The sequence below is a fragment of the Mastigoproctus giganteus genome, chromosome 5 (assembly GCF_048544385.1).
Source record: "Mastigoproctus giganteus isolate SK-2022 chromosome 5, ASM4854438v1, whole genome shotgun sequence".
Lineage (NCBI taxonomy): Eukaryota > Metazoa > Arthropoda > Arachnida > Uropygi > Thelyphonidae > Mastigoproctus > Mastigoproctus giganteus.
This window is the reverse complement of record NC_143579.1, coordinates 61,419,338-61,442,115: the sequence shown is the minus strand read 5'-3', so window position 1 is coordinate 61,442,115 and position 22,778 is coordinate 61,419,338. Positions and strand designations below refer to the sequence as shown.

Below are 22,778 nucleotides of genomic sequence, written 5' to 3'. Positions count from 1 at the left end.
ATGACAGCCGTAAGAAAAAAAGAAAAAAAGCCACACTAAGATTACCCGGAATATTATTCAACTACCCAAGCGTATTATGATTGCGAATTGCGTGTGTTCTCTGGTCGATTTGCTTGTTTTTTTCTGGACGAAAAACCCGAGTTTCCAGGGTGGGGGAATCGTACTACTCCGCCTGAGACCAGACCGACTAACTCAGCCACTGAGTGAAAAGAGCCCATAAAAATTCTTGGCGTCATTAACGGGATCCGAACCCAGGCCTTTCCACCAGCTGAAGGACGGTGACGATGCCACTGTGCTACCACGCAGAGAACAGAAAGTACTTCATAAGAAAAAAAGAGCATCGTGACTTATTGTCTTAAAAGTATGATGAATGAATAGAAAAAACTTCGTCTTTTAATTGGCTTTCGAATTTCGTGTATTTTTAGTGTAGTCAATGAAAGAATAAAATTTCATAATAATCACGCAAAAAACATTTTATAAATGATGTTATGGTGATACTAAGAGACTTGTACGCATGGCCAAAGTTTCCGAGAGCAAATCTCGGAAACTTTTCGAATTATGAGTATTTGAATTAATGCTCATATTTTTTAATATAAAGACGACAATATAAATGAGCTCTTGCTTCGGCTTGGAACGTTTCTGATATGCGTATTCTAGCATAGCAATAAATAGACTGTTACAAAAACTTTCATAAGAAATATTATAGATCGATTTATTGGTGTTTTCAAGTATGGAAGCCCAAACTGTCCAATGCATTGTTGAATCCAGCTCTGTCTCTCTGGGAGTTTGGAAATAGCTTCTTTGAATATATAGTAATTATATTTGCATTTAAATGCATTCCTTTCAAACAATCGCCCATACTATTTATGCAAAAAAACAACGAATGGATACAACTGCCATCCGCATTATCCTATTGTTTAACTAGTTATGAGAGATCTGAAAAGAAATCTCGAGTGATTGTATTCGAAATAGAAAGAATAATCAATAACTTCGAATATTTTAAAATTTATGAACAGTTCAGTGTGATATTTTGCCACTGAATGCGGATTACGAGAATGGACGAAGGTGTTTCATAGCTGTTAAGTAGGTTGGTAAACGAGGGTTTTATAACAGACTGATTTAACTTTGCTCCCTCAATAACGTCGGTAAAACAATCTCTCGAGTGCCTCCTTCTTCAAAACAAAGGGATTCTTATGTAAATATAGGTGCTCATTGAGTTGTTTTGTTCTTTCCACAGTGTATGGTCATCTTTTGTGTCATATTAGACTGTTTCAAAGATATTCGAATTTCTCTAGATAATTTGTTGTTTTATATTTATGACGATTCGCTACTACAAATCATTGCAGTTGTAGAATTCCGTATTTGAATTTCAGGAAATGAGTCCGCAGAACTCAATTTTCTATCTATAATTGCCATACATGGGTAGGGAATCGAAATAGGCACACAAATAAATAGAAAGATACAAATTGGTAGAAAGAGTGATATATTCATAAATGGAAAGCCGGATTTACAGTTAGATGGGTAAATAAATAAATGTGGTGGTATTATTGTTGTCAATGAGCTATTATTATAGAAAGAGAGCATCTGGTTTTCCTACTGAAAAAATCTGAAGGAGAGATCGCGTGCATGATCACCTGCATTACGCCAGGGTTCGTAGTAGCGGAGGGAGAAAGGCAATAGCACTTCACAGATAACGTCGACTGAAAGAATACAGGCGTAGATCGAATATGAAGTGCTTCCACACCGACCTATCGCGTTTCCGAAGCGGAAGGAAGATCAATAAAGTAGGTCGATTCTGCCGTTTGTCCCGCCTCTGGCGGTGTGCAAGGTGGATGGTGACGGAGGGGTGAGCAGAAAGACATAAAGGTCACCTTGTGTGGGATCTATGTGTGCGCGCGCCCATGGTGCACGTGGGCGCGGATATGGAGTATGTGTGTGTATGTGCGTGCGCACATGCGCTCAAGTGAATATGTCTCAGCCACTATTGCCCAACTACAATATCCTTACAGGTGAGTTACAGCTGAACCATCTATCTGGTTTCTTTTTGGAGAAGGAGGGGATACAATGGAAAAAATTAGAATATTAGAACTTACAATTTGCACTTCGTACACTGATAATTTTTCCAGTCTCAGTGACAAACAATAGATCAATTTATTTCTCATTTGGGTAACTTTATTATTCTAAATGCTTTCCAGAGTAAAGAAACTGAACATAGAATATGAACGTCGTGTACAGTCTAAAATGATGGTCCGTGATGACTGACCTTGAAGATGTCATCATTAAATCACTGACGCAATTGTAAAATAGACAGAACTTGGCCGAGGAAAAAAAAAAAAACTCCAACGAATCCCTTTCTTCCATGACTTTTAATACGTTTCCATCTTCAATAGTTCTTCAGTTTAGGATACAGGTTCGTCTATGTTTTCCTAAATTTATATTCATTGGGATAGGGGTTTTCAAATTGTGAGAGGAAGGGGATAGCGAGTAACTTAAAGAGTGGGGGGTTGCAATTTTTTTTTTTTTTTTTCAAATTTTGCTTTAGACATGGCTGAGCAAGGACTTCTGAATCTGTTTATCACCTGCTTACTTCTATTAGCAGAAGTATAAGGGATTTGTGAAACTACCTACAGTATTGTAGTATTTAAGTTATTATTGAAGAAGTTTATTTAGACATGGCTGAGCAAGGACTTCTGAATCTGTTTATCACCTGCTTACTTCTATTAGCAGAAGTATAAGGGATTTGTGAAACTACCTACAGTATTGTAGTATTTAAGTTATTATTGAAGAAGTTTATTTAGAAACTTGCAAGTATATTTATTTTACAATTTTTTTATTTATTCGTCAAATCTATGATGTAAAAAATTTTGATATTAGTTTTTTAATTTGCCTTGATTACAGATTACGATTATGCTTTAATCGCCACAACGATTAAAGCATAATCGTTGTAATCAAAAGTAAGTAATACATTTATTTCTTCCCAACTGTAACCCAAATAAAATCATTAGCTTTATTCATGGGGGTTCGCACAAATTCATTTATAATTTTATGGGCTTGAGGTATCGTAACGTTTGAGAACATTTGCATTAATGGAACATCATAAACGCCACATTAAACTGCGTTAGCGCTTTTCAATTCAGATTAAAGGCACGACCCCTTCGTCAGCCTGTGTCCACGATAATGTCCGTAACAGAGATGTAACCGAGTTAAAATTTCGTGCGAGGGTCAACAACGATCCACTGACTTGCCTTTTTGTACATGGGGGTGCATGCAATTACTGTAACTAACGTTCTACTTCATAAATACGTGGTGGTTTTTGTCACATGTTTGTGAAAGGTTTATTCGATGATGAGTTAATAGCAAGAACGTGGCTTACAGAAAAATTAGTTTTTCTAAATCGAATTTTTATTGTTGAGGAAGCTAACAACTACTATAAAAAGCCCAACTTTTACTGAATTGCTACACTCGAAGACGATGTGCTACTAGATACTAATTGCGTGTTTGTGAGGTAATGCACTACTCTTAAGAAAAATCTTTATTTTTAAAATTTTCATTTGTATTTTGCGTGTTCAATTATTCTATGTTATTTTTGCATCCTTTAAGTTCTTTCTCCTTTGATAAAGGAATGTAAATGGCTCAGATGTTTTGTGTTTTTCTCTTGAAACGATTACCATTCCATGATTTTCTTTTATGATGATTTTCGTTGATGGTCTTTACAGTACTGCTCAAACTTTATTAAAATCCGAGATATTTATTTAAACGATAATCAAACATATTTCGGGCTCCAATATCTTAAAACAATATCTTACATACATATATAAGTGAGTATGTAAGCGATAAGAAAGCACGGAATGATTACAAAATCATCGTTTGTTATTGGACACGCGAAAAGAAAATCTAAATGCGGATAAAATCTTTAGACTCTTTCAAGATGGCACCTTTTATCGAAGATTGTTACGACCCTTAGTTTTGTTGACGATAAAAGTTTAACAATGCGCATGAGTCACACAACGTTTCGTTATTGGTTGAAATACAACAGCGGTGCGCTATTTCGCTCCTTTCTGCCTCCTGGTATGTTGCTGTCCCTGTAAAGGTCCATCCTCTGCAGAACATCTTATGTAAAGCAAACAGCCTGTCAGCCATTAGTCACAAAGGGCAATTGCCCCTTCGAAGCGTTATGCTTACTTCTGTACACAATGGCATTGATGCAATCACGTCTTAGCATTGTATGCGCCTTTTTCTTCGGCTCTTTTGTGGATACTGAGATCTGTAAGGCGATTATAATTGAAGGGATGAAAGAACACGCATTACGAACAAATGTTATTTCACGCAATTTCCATTGTGACTAAGACGATTCCGGATTTAATACCAATTCTGTTTTCTTAGGACATTCATTTTAGTTAAATGGTTCCATCTCTCTCGCTCCATTCCATTTTCTGAATATTTGTCTTTCTCTCTCGTCTTTCATTTTCTTTCAAAATGGAAAGAAATCTCCAAAATATCAAAAAAAAAAAAAAAAAAAAAAAATTAAAAAAACGATAACACTTCAACTTAATCCATAATCTCGCAAAAAAGTTTCATATCGCAATATTACTTTTTTCAATAGCAAGATGTCAATTCATTTTGTGTTTTCAATACAGTTACAAAAATCACAATCACCGGAATAAGCTTTTTAATTGGGACTACAATCATAGATTTAAAGAACAGAAGCTGTTTTAAGGTACTGCATAGAAAATGTATAGAAACGTTGACCTTATTGAAAATCTTGATTGACATGAATGGCATGTCCGATATACACGTACGTGTAGGTTTACACAGCATAAAAATAAAGGTAATTTTCAATAACCACAAAAATTTACAGACAGTATATACGGGGCAATATGACCTTAGTCGCTGATACTCCTAAAACTACAACAACAACGAGCCTTTAATGACCCCAGCTAGCTCCTCATGATCCAGTGCATAAATGGATACCGAAGTTATGCCGATAATAATGGTAATAACCAACGCATCATAGTGAGATTTCTCATGTGAAAAATACCTATGTTCAAATCCTGTTTCGATGGAAGGGACCTTTATCAGCTTTTTATCCCAAGTTGGAAAGTTAGTCGGTCCCAGGGGAGGTTTATATGGTTTTATACCCCTGATACTCGAGTTTTTTTGTCCAACAAACTAGCAACGACAGAAGATACACGCAATCACACACAATATATGCTGATGCCTCATGATCTTAGCTTCAGTGGCGTTCAAGATTCTCTAACACCACCACCACCACTGCGATGTAGTGTTCCCTACACTAAAGAGCATTCGCTGGAAACATCAGAGTTCCGATCCAAGAATCACGAGTTTCATATTCTCTGTGAATACCAGAGAATATGAAACCACCTTTCTGGAAAGAGCCCAAGATTGGTGAAGGAAAGCAGGCAATGATAATATTTATCCGATTCAGATTCGCCGAATAGTCATCAGAAACTGATGACTATTCATGACATGAAAGGTCACCTCCTGCTCACAACATAAGAATTTTATCTATGTGTGGACCTACACCTTCGACCCATCAAACATCAAGACCATTGTACAATATACAGGGAGATCACTTCCAGCCGCTACACAAATAAAGACGTTTTGAAGTGCTCTGACTGTGCCTCTTTAAAGGCTTCTTCATAAACTCTCAGCCAAGTAAATGTTTTGTTGACTTATGGTCAAGCTAAGAAAGTTCTAAAGTTTCCTGCATGCCTCTAAGGTTAAGGTTATGGTTAAAATGTTATGTTCAGATTTCATGAAGCTGCTTTATAATGTTATTTTAAGATTTCATGTTATGTACTGACAATGTTAATGTGTACTCGTTATTATTACAGCTGTATATTTACATCTCTTTGTGTTATTATGTACACCCTCCTCGCCAAACATGTTGTGCAGGGCTGAATGTAAAAGCAAACTGATTATTATTAATAATAATAATAGTTCCAAGGAGTCAGCATAATAACCTAGCAGAAATGAACCTCCCAGAGAGCACCTGCAAGGAATTCCAGAAAGCCGTGATCCCGAACACATGTAGGATAATCAGTTCTTCGACCAATAATAGTAACCGGACATAACCACCCCTCGCACCTGTTACCCATACCTGTCGCGGATGGGGAAAACCCATAAGGAGACGAATGAAATAATAATAACACGCTACTCGTCTTTATTTATTTACGAAAATACGGTACGCATCAATATAAAGTATGGCCTTCATGAATAGCGGCCAAACGTCATAGTACAGAGTCGAAAAGTAATCTTAGTAAATATTGAGCCCTACTTCTTGCACTTGTGTTGTGAGTTCGGCAACACTGACAAGAGGCTGAGAGGCGGAGTTACATAAACATTCCATCATATCCAAAGAATATTCGATGGACAACAGATCTGTGAATATTCAGGTCAAGGAAGCATGTCCGTATCACATAGGCACTCTCGGGATATGAGAGTTGTCTGGACGGGCATTGTCCTGCTGAAAAATAGTTTGGGATGGAGCATAGAAAAGATAGAAGAATTGGCCTTAGAATGAATAACATACGTAATATCTTACCATCATTGTGCTATCAATGACGACCAGATGTGAACAACTATTGTAACTGATGACTCTTCCATACCATGATTCCGGTTGTTCTCCCGGTATGCCATTCCCTGATGCAGGCCAGATTACCTTTCTCCCCAACCGTTTTTAAACGGACTTGCATACGGCTACCATTGGATCCCAAACAGAACCATGATTCGTTACTGAAGATGACATAATACCACTCTTATCCAGCTCTGTCTCCCTATACCCCAGAAGACGGTCTGCGCGGGTTAGAACAGTGTTATATTCACCGTCCTCCCCACACCGGGTGAAAAAGGGCCGGGTTCAAATCTCTTCGATAACGCGAGAAACTTTTATGGGCTTTTTTCACTCCGTGTCTGAGTTAGTTAGTCTGAGACGTAGATGGCAAGGTTTTCCCCCCGAAAAACTGGGATTTATCGACCAGAGAATACACGCAATATACAGACACAATACACATGGATAGTTGAAAGTAACTTTCCAGGTGACCCTAATGTAATAGTTTAGTACCCCAGAAGACGCTGGCAACGATTGAATGGGGTAAGAGTCAAATGGGACAACGGACAGGAAGAATATAGCCCCCACTTCTCGCAGTAGTTTGCTTGTCATGCTCCGAGACATAGACAGGAATCGCGTTACGATGTAGGAAATGTGACGAATTGTGACGGTTCTGTTCTCTCGGAGAATTCGTCGATCTTATTCCGACGTTCTTCTGAAGTCACCAGAGCTTTGGCAAAGCATTCAAGCACCTTCTGGTATCCACTGTTGCCAAAAGTGTCCAATTGTTTAGGCATCACGATTCACATGAATGGCGATTTGGCGTGTTGACTATCCAGAATCTGACACCCAATGGATCGACCATTTTAAATGTTCGTCAGCTGTTCACAATGTCACCTTATGCGTGTCAAATGCATTGTATACTCTTCAGCGGTCATTCGCTCACCTGTATTTTTGCTTGCTTGCTAATGTTTACACACATATTTATAGCACTTTCAGATTCTTACGTAAAGGCGGTAACAGACACGTTATTGAACGTTGAACTGTGCCGAAAAGTTTGACACAATCGTTTATGACCATATAAGTCACAGTTATTCATGAGAAAATTTTCCATTAAAGCCCTCCATTCTTTGTAGATGGACCATTTCGATGACGAGCAGTGTAATAAGTAACATCTGTAGCTAAGATCGCTGTTCTACCACAAATTGATCTACTTCGCCCTTCAAATGTGGAGTAGTGTCCATGACATTACATTTAAACTGATTGATTTTTGTGGCTATTTCTAAGGGTTTTTTTTTTAAACACAGCATTAATATAGAGATATTCAGTTATTCGATAGACAAAATTCGCATTTTTGTAAAATATCACCTAACGTTACTTGAAATCAAACCTCAGTATTGTAGAATATTATAATTTTTTACCAAACTGCTCTGCTCGACAAAATTAACAGAACAAAATATTTTCCATGAATATTTTATTATGAACAGTGTGACCAAAGGCGAATATTTGATACAATAGGCATCCTGGCATGCAAATTCAGAGTATCCAATAGAAATCGATCTACCACCTTACAGAGCCGCAGATTATGCAAATTATTCATTCCTATAAAAACACAGGTTGAGACCACATCACTTCATTCCCCCCCCCCCCTTCTTTTTTGCTTGCTCAGTGGGATAGCTACATTTCCAGTACTCAGGATGGAAAGTCATCGTCGTGTAGACGATTGAGATGGAAAGCCATTGAATGAACTTGAAGCCGGGTAGTCGCATGCGGAGGTGGCACGTTGGCGTAATATCACGCACGTCATCTCAGTACTATGGAAGCAGCTTCAAGAGACAGGAACCATTACAAGAAGAGCTGGTCAAGGTCGTCCAAGAACAGACCACTACTTGGTTCTGACAGCAGGACGGAACCCTACGATGTCCTGTCATCAACTGTCTCTTGAGGTTCCTGCGGCCACAGGTGAAAACATTTCCAACTGGACTGTGTTAAGAAAGCTTCCTTGCTTGGAGCCCACTTTCAAGTGGGCTCCAAGCAAGGAAGCTAGTGGTTTGTGTCCCATTAACCCCCCCCCCAAACCCCACAGAGCTCGTCGAAACTGGTGACATGAGCATGTGACTTGGAGCTCTGATAAATGGGGTACAGTTCTGTTCCCTGCGAATCCCGTTGTAGCCTACAAACTGATTCTAGACATTATTTCATCTGGAGACAATGAGGAATGCAGTACCATTCCTCCAACATCAGAGAAAGGGACACTTACAGTGGAGGCGGTGTTCTCGTGTGGGGCAGAATAATGATCAACAGCAGCACCTCCTTCATGTTTTTCGAAGGGCACCGTAACTGCGCAGAGGTACTGAGAACAGATCCTCCAACCCTATGTGCGACTTTTTAGGGGTACAGCAGGTACAGATTTTATTTTCACGCACGATAGCAACTCAAGTGGTGGAGGAATATGTTGAAATTAAATATCCGGTGACTGCCGTAGCCAGCATGATCACCAGATCATGCTGGCTACGGCAGTCACCGGATATTTAATTTTAAGTAGCCAGCATGATCACCAGATCATGCTGGCTACTTAAAACCGATCTGAAACGTGTGGGACGTTGCACGCCAAAAGTCAACTTCTCGGTCACTTGGTGAGCTAAGGTTTGCGCTGGTTGAAGAATTGGATTTTTTTATCACAGAATCTTATAGACACCCTTATATCGAGCATGGTTCACCACTGTCAGACCTGTTTAGCCACAGCCGTTGGAGGGGATCATACTGACGTGACCATATTTTCGGGCATCTTGTATCGACTTCTGTAATGCGACCTTTTTTTGGTAATTCTTACATAACCCCTATAAATGTCTCTTATACCTGTTCGAAGTTTCTCGGTGTATCTTCATTTCATCGCTATTTTATTACACCACCATGCCAAATTTTGTCCAGCTTCATCGCAAGCTGCACGAGTTATACCACGTTTTCTATTTGTTCTGTTAATTTTGTCGAGTAGTGTGTTACAAGAGTCCTGAAACGGTAAAGAATTTCAAAATAATGAGGAAGTCATCGATGCTGTGCAGTTCTAGTTTGAAAAGCACAAAAATTCTTAGAAAAAGACATTCGGATGTTCGAAGAAAAATGGCAGGAAGTGTTCAGATAAAAAGGGAGACCATCTCGAAACGTAACAATTTTGGTATTATTGATATTAAGTGCCAATAATATTTTTAAAGTAAAAAAAAATTTCATTCATATTTGAACTACTCTCTCGTGTGTGTATATATATATAATTTATTTTTTTGATATAAAAAAAAATTTTGAAATTTTAGACAATATCGAAACAGTAAATTAAATTTTTTCTTACCGATATGAAAAAAAAAAAAAAAACGAAAATCGCATCTAGGCACCAAATGGAATTCATATAAATAGGGAAGAATGCCATGCTCCCAAGTTACGAGATGAAAAAAAAATCACATATGGAGATTACGAGCAAACATGTTTAAATTTACTTTTTTTATGCTTTCTTTTTTTTTCTTATTAAAAAATAAATTGGAAGTGTTAGGTAAGAATATTATAATCATACCAGCGGAAGTCTAATTGATGAGTCCATCACTGAGAGGGGGGGACAAGTACCTAAAGGAAATTTCGGAAGACGCACTATGCGAATCACGTATTATAAAGATTTCTGAATGTTGAATGTCCAAATTGCGCATTGCACGCCTCTAGGCCTATAGAAATTGACGTTTTGAAGTAAAGTTTGATGTTTCCCAAGGCTGACGATGACTAAGATACTTATACTTATAACTAGAACAGAAAATTATGATTATCCACTATCATACTTGTGGGTACATAATTCTCCCAAGGTGGATTATGATTATCCACTATCATACTTGTTGGTACATAATTCTCCCAAGGCGGATTATGATTATCCACTATCATATTGTTGGTACATAATTCTCCCAAAGTGGAGCAAAGTGGAGCAAAAGGTAGCGACAAGCCCGAGCACTTTATCTTGCTTGTATAAACCGAACAAGAATACAATACAGTATTTCTTAGAAGGATATGACAATATGAGGGTTGGTGAGTGACCGTATTTCCCGCAAAAGAGAATCTGCTGCGCCTATGTTTTCTTGGCATAAGCTTATCACAAGTTTATCTTCCTCTACATCCGGAAAACTTGGCTGGTTTCACTTTCGCTTCCGGCGCAATTTAAAATCTAAATAACCATTAAAAAAATCCTAATTTCTGATTTAATTAAATTTCTCTCTTTCTCTCCCCCCCACTCCCTGCCCTCGTGGGCATACGAGGGCAGGGAGTGGGGGGGGGGGAGGCCCGAGTAAAAGGCCCGAGTTCGAACCTCGTCAATAAAGCGAGGAATTTTTACTGATCTTTTTCACAAAGTGAATGAGTTAGTCGGTTTCAGACGAGGGCAGAATGGTTTTTCTCCTGGAAACTCGAGTTTTTCCCCAGAAAATCGAACGCAGAACGCATGCAGTTTACAGACATGTATAGCGCTGTTAAGCCTAAGTTGCTGGTGTGCCTAAAACCCTACAACAACCAACCTCCACACCCTATCATAAAGACTTTCAGTTCTGTCAAGGCCCATTTCGATAAGTACTTCCTTGGGCACCGTTTGAATTTGCATCTGTAATTCCATCTTTTTTTTCTAGACTAGAAGAAACGCGTGCGCCAACTAGTCAGCATCTGTTCATGGTTCTATTCCAAACCGAAAATTATAACACAGAATTTCAGTCCGACGACAAGGTACCTTACCTTCATAACCTATTCGTAGTATTAGATTATTAAAGGTTTTAGGACTCTTTCGTGTTTGAAATCATCATAAAATTACATATATATAGCAAAAAATAATAATAAATAAATAAAACCATATACTAGAAAAAAAAATCTCTGTAATGAATGATCAAGAAATAATACTTTCCAGACGGAAGATACACTTTCGAAAGAAGAAGGGTGAAGTTGAGCTTGTACGGGTACCCGTACAAATCCAACTTCGATCTCTCCCTCCTTCGAAAGAGAGAGAGAGAGAGAGAGAGAGAGAGAGAGAGAGAGAGAGAGAGAGAGACTAAAAGAATTGAAGAACTTGGAGTACGGGTTCGAATGCCCCTACGAACCGTGTACTCCAGTCATGGCTTTCTCTAGATCGTTATTTTAGTGTGATGGAAGGTTTCATTCCTGAAATACTAAATTGGGACATTCCTTTATAGCAATATTTTCTAGCAAGTTGATTTTTCAACTGAATATTCAGATACATATCAAAATGATTTTTTTTTTTTTTTTGATTCGTCCACTTTAGCCATCCTTGATTTCTGCATGCAAAAGTATGGACCAACACTTCTTCATAGACATAATTCGATGCATTCTTCACGTCCTGGTGCATACATTCCGAGCTTCGTGGACCAATGTCTAGTTTAGGGTAGTGAATGCATAAACTATAAAGAAAACCATCCGAGGAGACATTTTATTTTACAAGTGAATCCTCATGAAATGATAAATAATCAGAAACTCTTGACATTTTTATCAGCTTATTTTCATATAAATGAGTATCTACATGGTCTAAGGCTAAATGAACACGCCCTGAATTAGCATTCGAATTTGGTTTTTCATCAAGGACTTACAGCGACGCTTACAATCTAGCTTAACGACAGCCACATGTCGGGTTTAGGTAATTAGTTTACTTCGCTTGTAGGAGAAGAACGTCTTTGCATTTTGCGATCCTTGTTATCTTCGTCGAAGCTTAAGCAGTTTACATTTGTTATCTTTGTACTGGAAGGTTATTGGAAGGTCGTTTCCATCAAATGAACCAAAGAGCGGACTACACCGATAGCAGAGAACGATGAATAGTGCTCTTTTTTTATTTTATAGTTGTTTAACATTCAAGAAGACTTAAATTAATCAGCATTAAATGTCAGAGGTCATAATAACGAGAAACGGCAACTACTACAAGAAAAGATAAAACAATTGTAATAATAAGCTTTACGAAGTATTGGCTTAAACCGCATAAGGAATCAACTTAATAAGCCCGTCCATGGGTATATACCCTCGAGAGAATATGGAATGAAGGTCTTTAGCAATAGCCTCATAAACCTCCTAGTATAAGGACCACACAATTTAGAAAAGGAGAAGATAAAAAAAAAAAAAAAAAACTGGGGAAATCCCAATAAAAATCCCAACCCTCTGCTTCACATAGGTTGGCTTAATCTCACCTGAAAAAGCCCAATAAGTTTTGCTGCAACCAAATTATTTGAAAGGTTTGATCAACCAGGTAACAAGTAAAAAAACAATTTTACCATAGAAGTCATACATTTACATGTATACATTTTGCTATAGAGGTCATATATTTACATGTATGACGTCTATAGCAAAATTGTATGGCAAAATTCTTATAACCAATGCGCATTTTTTATTACTGCTACACAGGATATTTTAGAAATTTCTAATAAAGATTACTTGGCAACGACTATCAATTTAACCTTGCTGTAGTGTTAAAACTCCTTGATTTATAAACACCAGTTTTCTTTAAGCAGCTCATAACGTCAACTAATGAAAGATCGGACCTTTACGTAAGGGAAAGAGGATAGTATTAAATACACCAGCTGCCGTTGCAGACGAACTGAACAGTTATTTTGCATCGATATTTACAAATGAAAAACCTTTTGTGGCAATGGGAAATTGTGGGAGCCAAGTTGAAAAACATGTAATTAATGATATTGAAATTTCGCAAGATTATTTAATGAAAAAACTTTCGAGCCTACGGGCCAGTAAGGCTCCTGGAGTTGATGGAATATACCCTATGATCTTAATGGAGGCGGCAAGTGAGTGCATTGAACCATTGAGGCTAATTATGCGAGCATCACTAGACTCTGGGGAGATTCCATTGGATTGGAAAAGTGCCAATGTATCTCCCATACATAAGGGTGGCTCTAAGAGTGAAGTGGAAAATTATCGACCTATCAGTCTGACTTCAGTGGTAGGGAAAATCATGGAGGCAATGATCAAGGGTGGAATTCAGGATCATTTGGATCGAATTGAAATTCTCAAGGATACTCAGCATGGTTTTGTAAAGGGAAAATCATGTTTAACAAATCTGGTTCGCTATTTTGAAAGGGTCACTCACGAGCTGGATTTAGAGAATAATTTCGACATTGTTTATTTAGATTTCAGCAAAGCTTTTGATTTAGTCTCACATGAGCGGTTGCTTTATAAGCTGGAACAGGTTGGAATCACTGGGAAAATCCTTAGATGGATAGCAGGATGGCTTCAGGGCAGGAGGCAGAGGGTTGTGATAAATGGCTATTCCTCAGATTGGATTGATGTAAGAAGTGGGGTTCCCCAAGGATCAGTATTAGGACCAGTGTTGTTTTTAATTTTCATAAACGACATGGATGAAGGGACAGAGGGCGTGATGTCTAAATTTGCAGCCGATGTTAAAATTGGTAGAGTAGTTAATGATCACGGTCAAGCTGAGCTTTTTCAGAGAGACCTAGATGGATTTCAGGAATGGTCAGAAAAATGGCAGCTATGCTTTAATCCAACAAAGTGTAAGGTATTACACCTGGGAAACAGTAATCCCAAAATAACTTATTCACTTGGTGGAGTTCAACTAAACCCAGTACTGTAGGAAAGGGACTTGGGTGTTACGATACGGTCAGACATGAAATTCTCGGAGCATTGTAAACAGGTTGCAAGGAAAGCCCATGGTGTCCTATCGATGATCTATCGACCTTTTGCAAGTAGAGATAAGGACGTGATAATCCCATTATATAAGGCTTTTGTTAGACCACACTTGGAATACTGCGTTCAAGTATGGAGACCGCACCTAAAGAAAGACATCGAACTTCTTGAAAGGGTTCAAAGACGGGTAACTCGCCTGGTGAGATCGGCAAAAGGGCGTCCTTATGAAGAAAGACTTCTAAAATGTGGGTTGCAGAGTTTGGAAACTAGACACCTTAGAGGAGATTTGATTGAGGTGTTTAAGGCTCTGAGAGGCATCAGTAAAATGAATGAGGACGAAATTTTCAAGATTATAAATGATGCTAGAACTAGGGGACATAAATTCAAGTTACGGGGGGGAAATGTTTAGATTGGACTGCAGGAAGTTTTATTTTAGCCAGCGAGTTATAAATTACTGGAATAAGTTGCCTACATGGGTGGTAGAGGCTGACAGTTTGGGGAAATTCAAAGATCATTTGGATAGTACCTTCGGGTGAGGGAAGCGCATAGGATGATAGGTTTATTTACTTTTCTTTTATTAATTATTATTTATTTATTTATTATTACTTATTTTTTTATTGTTTTATTTATTTTTTTTTTTGGCTGGTGCAGCATAAGCCACATGCTTTCTTGCACCATGCGGCCATTACTAATACTAACTCCACACCATTTCGATAAAGTTATCAGAGTCGTAGATTATAGGTTTTCAAATTGGGTTCCATGAGAATTTTAATGAAAGAGGGGCAGAAATCGTAGAAAGAAGTTTGCGGTGTTCAGATACATAAACAATATTTTAATACGAGTTACGAAATATCCAAGATTGGGTGACTGTTATTTGCAATCTTTTGAATTGTTTCCCTCATCTTATTTCCAATGCAAAATGACACTTTGTAGGTAACAATTCTAATAGGTTATTTAATCTAGTTTAACAGCCCTCCGTGAGTACGATGGTGATTATACCCTCACCAGGTGATATTGGTATGGTTATTTCTGGCGCAAGGGCTACTTAGGCCATATTGCGCCTATAAACGAGATGAGGATTACACGGTGTCTGTAAAAACAGTTGGAAACAATTATACAGATATATCGGTTTTAAGAAGCAGAAAAATTCCGGGAGATTTGCATCATTACCTATGAGCTGTTGGAGTGTCAAAGGTTCTTGAAGATTTTGGAGATTACTGAATGAAGCTTTTCGGGCATCAGTGTATAAGGTACATTCAACGAGTATGTGCTTTATTGTGAGAACAGAGTTGCAGTGCATACACTGTGGAGGATCGTTTCCTGTAAGAAGAAAAATATGGGTGAGCTGACTGTGCCCGATTCGTGCTCCAGCCAGGATGACTTCTTCCTTTCTGTTTACACAAAAACTGCAAACCCATAGCTGTGGTTCAGGTTTTATTTCACGGAGCTTGTTATTCGGTTGAGATTGCCATAGAAGTGTCCATTGTTCCTTACATGTATTTCTTATATGGGATCTGTAGTCCATATATGGAACATCCATCCAACATAGCATCTGGCGATGCTATGTTGGATGGATGTTTGGCTGCATAGTCTGCTTTTTCATTCCCTGATATTCCAGTGTGGCCTGGGATCCAGCAAAAGATGACTACTTGCTTCACCGGGTGGAAAAGACCTTAGCGTTCGAATTCCGTCACTGATGCGAGGAATTTTTAGGTTTTTTTTCACAACGTGTCTGAGTTAGTCGGTCTCAGGCGAGGGCAGATGGTTTGCACTCCCGGAAATTTGAGTCTTTCTTCCAGCAAACTGCAAATCGACCACAGAAGACACGCAATTTACAGACATTATATACGGCGCAAAATATGGCCCTCGTCTATCGGGCGCCGTAACTGGCTTTTGGTTCATCCCACAGCGCCAGTTCTGCTTACCAAAAGTGGCCCACTGGACACTCACCTGAAATCCTACAACAACCAAATATATTTACCTACCGAAACTTCATTTTTTCAATTATAGTTCTACATTATTAGTGATAAAGAATGAGAATGAGAATTATTTTGTAACCTAATTGCTTCAGCTGTTGTATGCAAATCGGCTTATGTTTTAAAAAGCCACCTCACATATAACAAATTTATATAGTTACATAAATGCATAAGTTCATATAAAAAAAGAAGAAAAACTCATTATTATATACAGAAGGCACACTGCTGTACACCACTCCCTTCATGGCTTGTAGCCATGAAGGGAGTTGTATAAAAGAAATTATACAACATAATAAACAAAGATGAAAAAAACCCAGCATTATGACTCCAGAAAGGTGTGAATACTGGAGTGATGGATCCATGGCAGTGATGGACAGGTCCTGGGGAGCAGGTTCTAATGTCCTGTGACGTGGTCCTGGGAAGGACGTCGACCGAGTACTTTTGCCTATATTTCTTATCGACTGCGAACTTGTAGAGGTCGCTGTCCAAGGAGTGTATGTCCAATAGCATTTGCACGGGTAGGAACCGATCAGATAATTTTAACCAGTTTGGAATGGCCTGACGGATCGGATTATCCCTAAGGCTTGGGACCGGGATTCTCCATCCGCAGTTAGCCCAGAAATCTGGTACGGAAATAATGCCGACCATCATTTTGATGGCAAAGACGAGTCTTCTCTCGTGAATGATAGCAGGAAGACGTCTGATGTTGAGAGCTGCCACCATCTGGGTGGTCCTTGGTGCAGGGGGAAGCTGAAATTTCCATATGGCCCACTTCAGTAGCCAGAATTCACCCGCGAAAATCAGTCTAAGATGGGTTGTAGCAGTTGAAGTCCAGACTTCGGCGCCATAGAGTATTACCGGCTAAACACGTCTTAATATATCTGCACCCAACAGCCTGGTCATAGACGCGCATAAGTTGTTGTTTAATCATCCAGCGGAGTCGACAGAACTTTATTTACAGGTGGTCTATGTGCGGTAGAAAGGAGAGATTTTGATCAAAAACAACGCCAGATCTGTATGTTGTGGGACGGCAGAAACCGCGGATCCTCTTAAAATGGGTTGCACTATTGTTGGGTTCTGTTTGAGAGAGAAAGTCAACTGTTTCGACTTCTCGGGATTGATGTGAAGCCCGAAACCGGAGAGGAAGGCCTCAAAGTTCCGGATTTTCTGAAGGATTAAGGCATTGATGTATTCAGCAGTGTCTCCAGGGCTGATGGGAGTAAACAGTGTTATGCATCAGCAAAGGTGATGATATCAGTTCGGCCCGTCACGAACGGCACGAAAACGGCTGAGAACAAGATTCCGGACAGAACCCCACCTTGTGGGACTCCAGCTGTAATAGTCCTGGTGTAGCGCAGACTGCCATCGCGAACAATAATGGTCCTGTTCTCAAGCACTGTCTCAATAAACCAGAGCGCGTCTCCACCAATGAGGGAATAATACTCACGTAGTAGCCCTGCCAACGCGTGAACGAATATGGAATCAAATGCTGCCTGGACGTCAATATACGTAACGGTGATTTCCAAACGGTTCTAAAATGCCTCGAGGATCTTGGTAGTGGTGGTGACTAGATTTGTAGCGGTGGATCTTGACCGGGTAGCATAGTGGATCTGCGGTAACTGTTATGGCATAATTTGGATGGTTAATGTTCTCAGAAGAGATTTCTCAAAGAGCTTTAATAGGCTTGATGCAGAAAAAATTGGACGGAAGTGACTGGGCTGAGAGCAGAGCGTATTTTCGGCAGCGGTCTTACTAGATAGACATGCCACATAGGAGGAAAAAAATTTGATTAAGGATCTTGTAACAACAGGATAGGATCAACAACAAATGTACTGAGCCATTTCAGCATAAACTGAGGAATTCCGTCGGCACTGGATGCGGCTGTAGGTGCTAAGTTATTTATTCCGTCGATCAGCTGGTATTTGGTGAGGTGAACTGAATTTAAGGGGTCTGCTGAAATCGGATTTGTTGAGAATTCCATTGGTGTAGTGGATTCTGGCTGAGCAGCGAACCAAGTTATATGGTCGAGCCAACTGCTCATATTAAGTGAGTCAATGGCATCCTCTGATTTGCTTTTATGGAAGGGCTTTCTCTTATTTATGGTAGCCTCTAGGTAAAGTTTTATCGCCTCCCTCTATATAATAAGTTCACTTACATATAACAAAGTTTATTTGTAATACACTTGTAATTTACAAATGTAATACATTTGTAAATGTGCACTGCCTTATTAAAATATTAGATAACGTTCCTAACTGTATTTCCCCGTTCCATTAAGCGTGCACAAATGTGTTTCTGATGATGATATTAAATTTCTGTTCAAGAAGGCCCATTTTATTAGTCAGCTTTGTTCGCTGCTGAGGCCTCTCTCAGATGCATAACTTATTTAGGCCTGACGTAGCCGAGTGGTCAGGAGCTAGAGTGCATAGCACGCGTTCCTTGAGTGGACTGGGATTCAAGCCCGTGACTACTAAATACGATAAATATTTGTATTGACGATTTATTGTAAACTCTACTGACTTGGTTGTCGTGCCGGAATATAAACAGAAAATTTAATTTAATTTTTTTAAAATTCATTTTATGTTTGTTACAAATCATCCGGGCATAGCTATAAAGGCTAGGAGAGTGGATCATACATGCTTACAATCTCTTGTTTACACAATTTGTATGCTTTAAAATAAATTAATAATAAATGAATATATATATACTTTTTTTTTCTCTTTCAATATTTGTTACAAAAGACAAGTTTACGGTCTGTTCCTTTCCTTCTACATTAAATTAAAGTTGCTTATACCTACATTCCTGGTATTGCTCCTGTTTACTTCTGTAATTCCTTTACTTTTAAGAATGAATTACTTCTCCTTAGGCTTAAAACTTTAAAGCATAAAACGTTAAAACTTAACATAAATTATTATAACATCAGAGTTAAAGAATAAATTATTTATATTTTGCATTGATAAGTTAATATTGTTAGTTTATTTGGAGTTCTTACCTTAGCGAAGGTGATAATTATTAATTTTAGTTATCTTTTTAGACCTTTTGAAAGTCAAAAAATAGTAGACTTAGTGTCTACTATTTTTTGAGACCTCGCAGATAAAATTGAAGAACATTGTCCCAGAAAATCCCACAAATTTTTAATGGGATTCATGTCCGGCAACTGTTCGGACCCTGGTAAATAATGCACGTATCTGGAGGGCTCTGCATGCAACAGAATGGAGGATATGGCATTATAATCTTGGAACGCATTGCCCCAGCATTATTAGATGAACCTGATTCACGAATGTTCAGATACACCCTCCAGGTGTCAAAGCTATCCAGAAAAATGAGAGAGGCTCCCCAACATACACATGAAAATTGCTCCACGCGAGAAAACCACCACCGCAGTTTCAGTAAGGAAAGAAGGATACTCGCAATTTGTTTACTGCTACTTCCTCCACACAGTCATGAATCCATCAATGTTAAACAATGTGAACTGTGAATCGTCTGGCTACATTACATGCTTCCACTATTCTACCGATCATTTCCCATATTCCTAAAACCACTGCAAACGATTAGTCTGTTACGTTCATACATGAAAAGCTTACATACTCGTATTGCCATACAGCTGTACAGTTGCATTGTCCTCAGCTCAAGGAGCTGAAGAACTGAATTTTTACGGCTCGGTGTCGAAGGTTTTGTGATTTTCTACTGTGGTGCCCCTTCGTGAGCTTTTCTGGATTTTTAACCCGCATGTCAATAAATCGGAAAGTGGATACACACTTGAACAAACAATACAATACGCAGAGAGCAATATAGCTTTACATACCAATGCGCTATATAAATCGCAACGACAACAATGGTGCCTTCGGTAGATGTCACATCTGTGGTCCCAGGCATGCAACATCCTCTTCCGGCCGGACTTGTTGTTCTCGTTGCTGATCATCAGTTGAAAATACTACACTTTCTGCATCGAAGACCATGAGGCTCGAGTAATGTCCATAATCATGCTCCCGCTGTACGAGGGCCTGTGATCAAGAGGTCGCTGATATCTGTCTTTTCCACTTTCATCTTTAATGACTGCAGCGAGGCACTGCAGCTTTTATTACAGATCCGCTGTACAATGTGACCCGGCAGGACTGTTTTATTTGTTACGACAGGAGGGAAGTATATGTTGAATATTATTATTATTAATATCTGTTTATTGTTCTGCTTTAGAGCCAACCCCTGGACAGCAGTGAGCTAGGGTGGGGGTGATTATTACATTCACAGGTTACGGGGCAGGGACATGCTGGGGTTACATGGAACCACATGTATGCTTAACCTGAAAGGAACAGTATTTACAGACTTCTTTAATTACATACCTGAAAATTGTGGAACACCGTAGTATCCCAAACTAAGCAAGATAATATTTAATCAAAAGTGCTGGATAAGACGTGAAGTATATGTACAAGCAGGTATTTTCTTAGTTGAGGCAGTCCATATTTTCCATCTGGTGGTGTCCCTGAGAGCCATAACGGTAGATTTATGTATGTGTCCATTAGTTTCTGGAGTCTGTAAGTGTGATACTGGCAGAATTTCTCGAGGTCGATGGTTATCAAATCAACCGTGTTTCCTGGGAACATACGTCTCAGGCCTTTGAGGTTGCTGAAACTGATACTCAGCGAGAGCCTTGTGTCCACTTGACTTCTTCCGGAAATTCGGAGAGTTTTTATTAGGTCGCTGAGATCAGAGGCGTCAAGCATCCTATAATTACTGGAGTCTGCGCGTGCAGCACAGTGGTATCGTCACCGTTCTCCCCACACCGGGTGGAAAAGGCCCGGGTTCGAATCCCGTCGATGACGCGAGGAACTTTAATGGGCTTTTTTTACTCCGTGGCTCAGTTAGTCGGTCTCAGGAATAGATAGCAAGGTTTTTTTCCCCCAGACTCTGGAGTTTTTCGTTCATCAAACAGACAAATCGACCATAGAACACACGCAATTAACATACATAAGACACAGCACGGCAGATGAATTTAATTATTCGGGTGGCCTAAATATAATAGTTTATAATTACTGGATCCTCTAATAAATTCACAGGATAGTGTATACACTCAAAATTTACATATAAACACTATCTGACAAATATGCATTAGGATACTAGATGGGAAAAAAAATATCTGGTTATAGAAAAAATATATTTTTAATATCGAGTTTCAATCTGGTGGTCTTTAATGACATCAATAATCCTCTGGGGAACATTTACAAGTTTGTAGTACGTGGGTAGCGAAACCTTTCTTTAGTGCTCCCGTAAAATGCGGCTAGCTCTCTGCTCGAACTAGGAAATTCTGATCTGAGTCTCAATTGCTGTTCTGAAACATCCCAGAGGTGTTCAAATGAATTCAGAGATGGACTCGAAATGGCAGGCTCACCACATTATACTTCTCAAACCACTGTCGTACTGGACGTGCCTTGTTACACGAAGGGCATTCTCGTGCTGGTCAGAAGCCCATTATCACGTTCCACCACTGTAGAATCGTCTATGTTTCCAATTTTCTTCACCACAGTAACTCGTGTGTTATATGGAAAAAAGCATTGGCTCATGAGCAGTTGCGCGACTTTGGTGCCCTGGTGGGTAGCACAGTTGGTAGATTCGTTATCTTTCCCGCACCGGATAGAAAAGATCTGAGTTCGTCACGTCATCGACGGGACCTCAGTCCCGTCGACGACGTGAGGAATTTTTATGGTCCTTTTTCACAAAGTGGCTGAGTTAGTTGGTCTCAGGCGAGAATATTATGGATTTTCGCCCAGAAAAACAGAAAATAGACCGCAGACCACATTATATACGGAGCAATATAGCCTCAGTCGCTGATGCTCCTAAAACCCTACTACAACAGCGACCACAGTATCCTATGAAATGCTTTACCGATGGTTGTTTGTCCTAAAATTATCCTGAATCTGTCAAACGTCTTTCGAGTCAGCTCATCAAAGATACTTCCCTTCTCACTATCCGTTTCTACTCTCGACATATCCTGGGTGTCATTAATAGTGGTGACATAGCTTGTGATGAAGGTCGTGTTGCCGTCTGTCTTCCATTGGCTTATGACGTTTCCAACAATTGAGTTTGGACATCCCACTCTTTAGCGGACTTTACACGGACAATCTTTACCGTTATCAAGAGTGTGACTGGAACAGCGATGGTTTACTCGCACGCAAGTCCACAGTTTTGAATGCGGGTCGGTTAAAAAACAGCCACCAGCTCTTAAACTGGGCCGTTTAAGAGCGTGGTAACCAAACTGCAGCAAACTCTTGGGCGCGGGACTGGAGTGGAAACTCCAGATTTCGTTCAAGAACATGTCTAAATGCAAAGACTCTCGTTTGTACAACACGCTCTTGAGTGGCGCGTGGAGCGATCCAGTTTCGAAAAGTTCTGATGACACCCCAGAAGTGAACTAGCCGCCGCTGTTTGGAGTTATACTTCTGCGTCCAACGTATTCTGTTTCGTAGTAGAGTATTCGTCTTCAAGTTAGCAGACTTGCGCGTGCATTGACACTGATATTATGTTTAAAAGAAGAAATCGTTGCCGGGCAATCGCATGTGTTGTATAGA

The 22,778-nt window shown here is 39.3% G+C and overlaps 1 protein-coding gene across 1 annotated transcript in view; it reads left to right on the top strand.

The window, feature by feature from the left end:
• The first annotated feature begins 1,924 nt into the window (after window positions 1-1,924).
• The window catches only part of LOC150085445 (adenosine 5'-monophosphoramidase HINT3-like), a 103,513-nt gene continuing 82,659 nt past the window's right edge, over window positions 1,925-22,778 (top strand). Inside the window, exon 1 of the mRNA XM_090373253.1 lies at window positions 1,925-2,009. The gene's annotated coding sequence lies outside the window, so the exon portion shown is untranslated. The remainder of the gene's footprint in view (window positions 2,010-22,778) is intronic.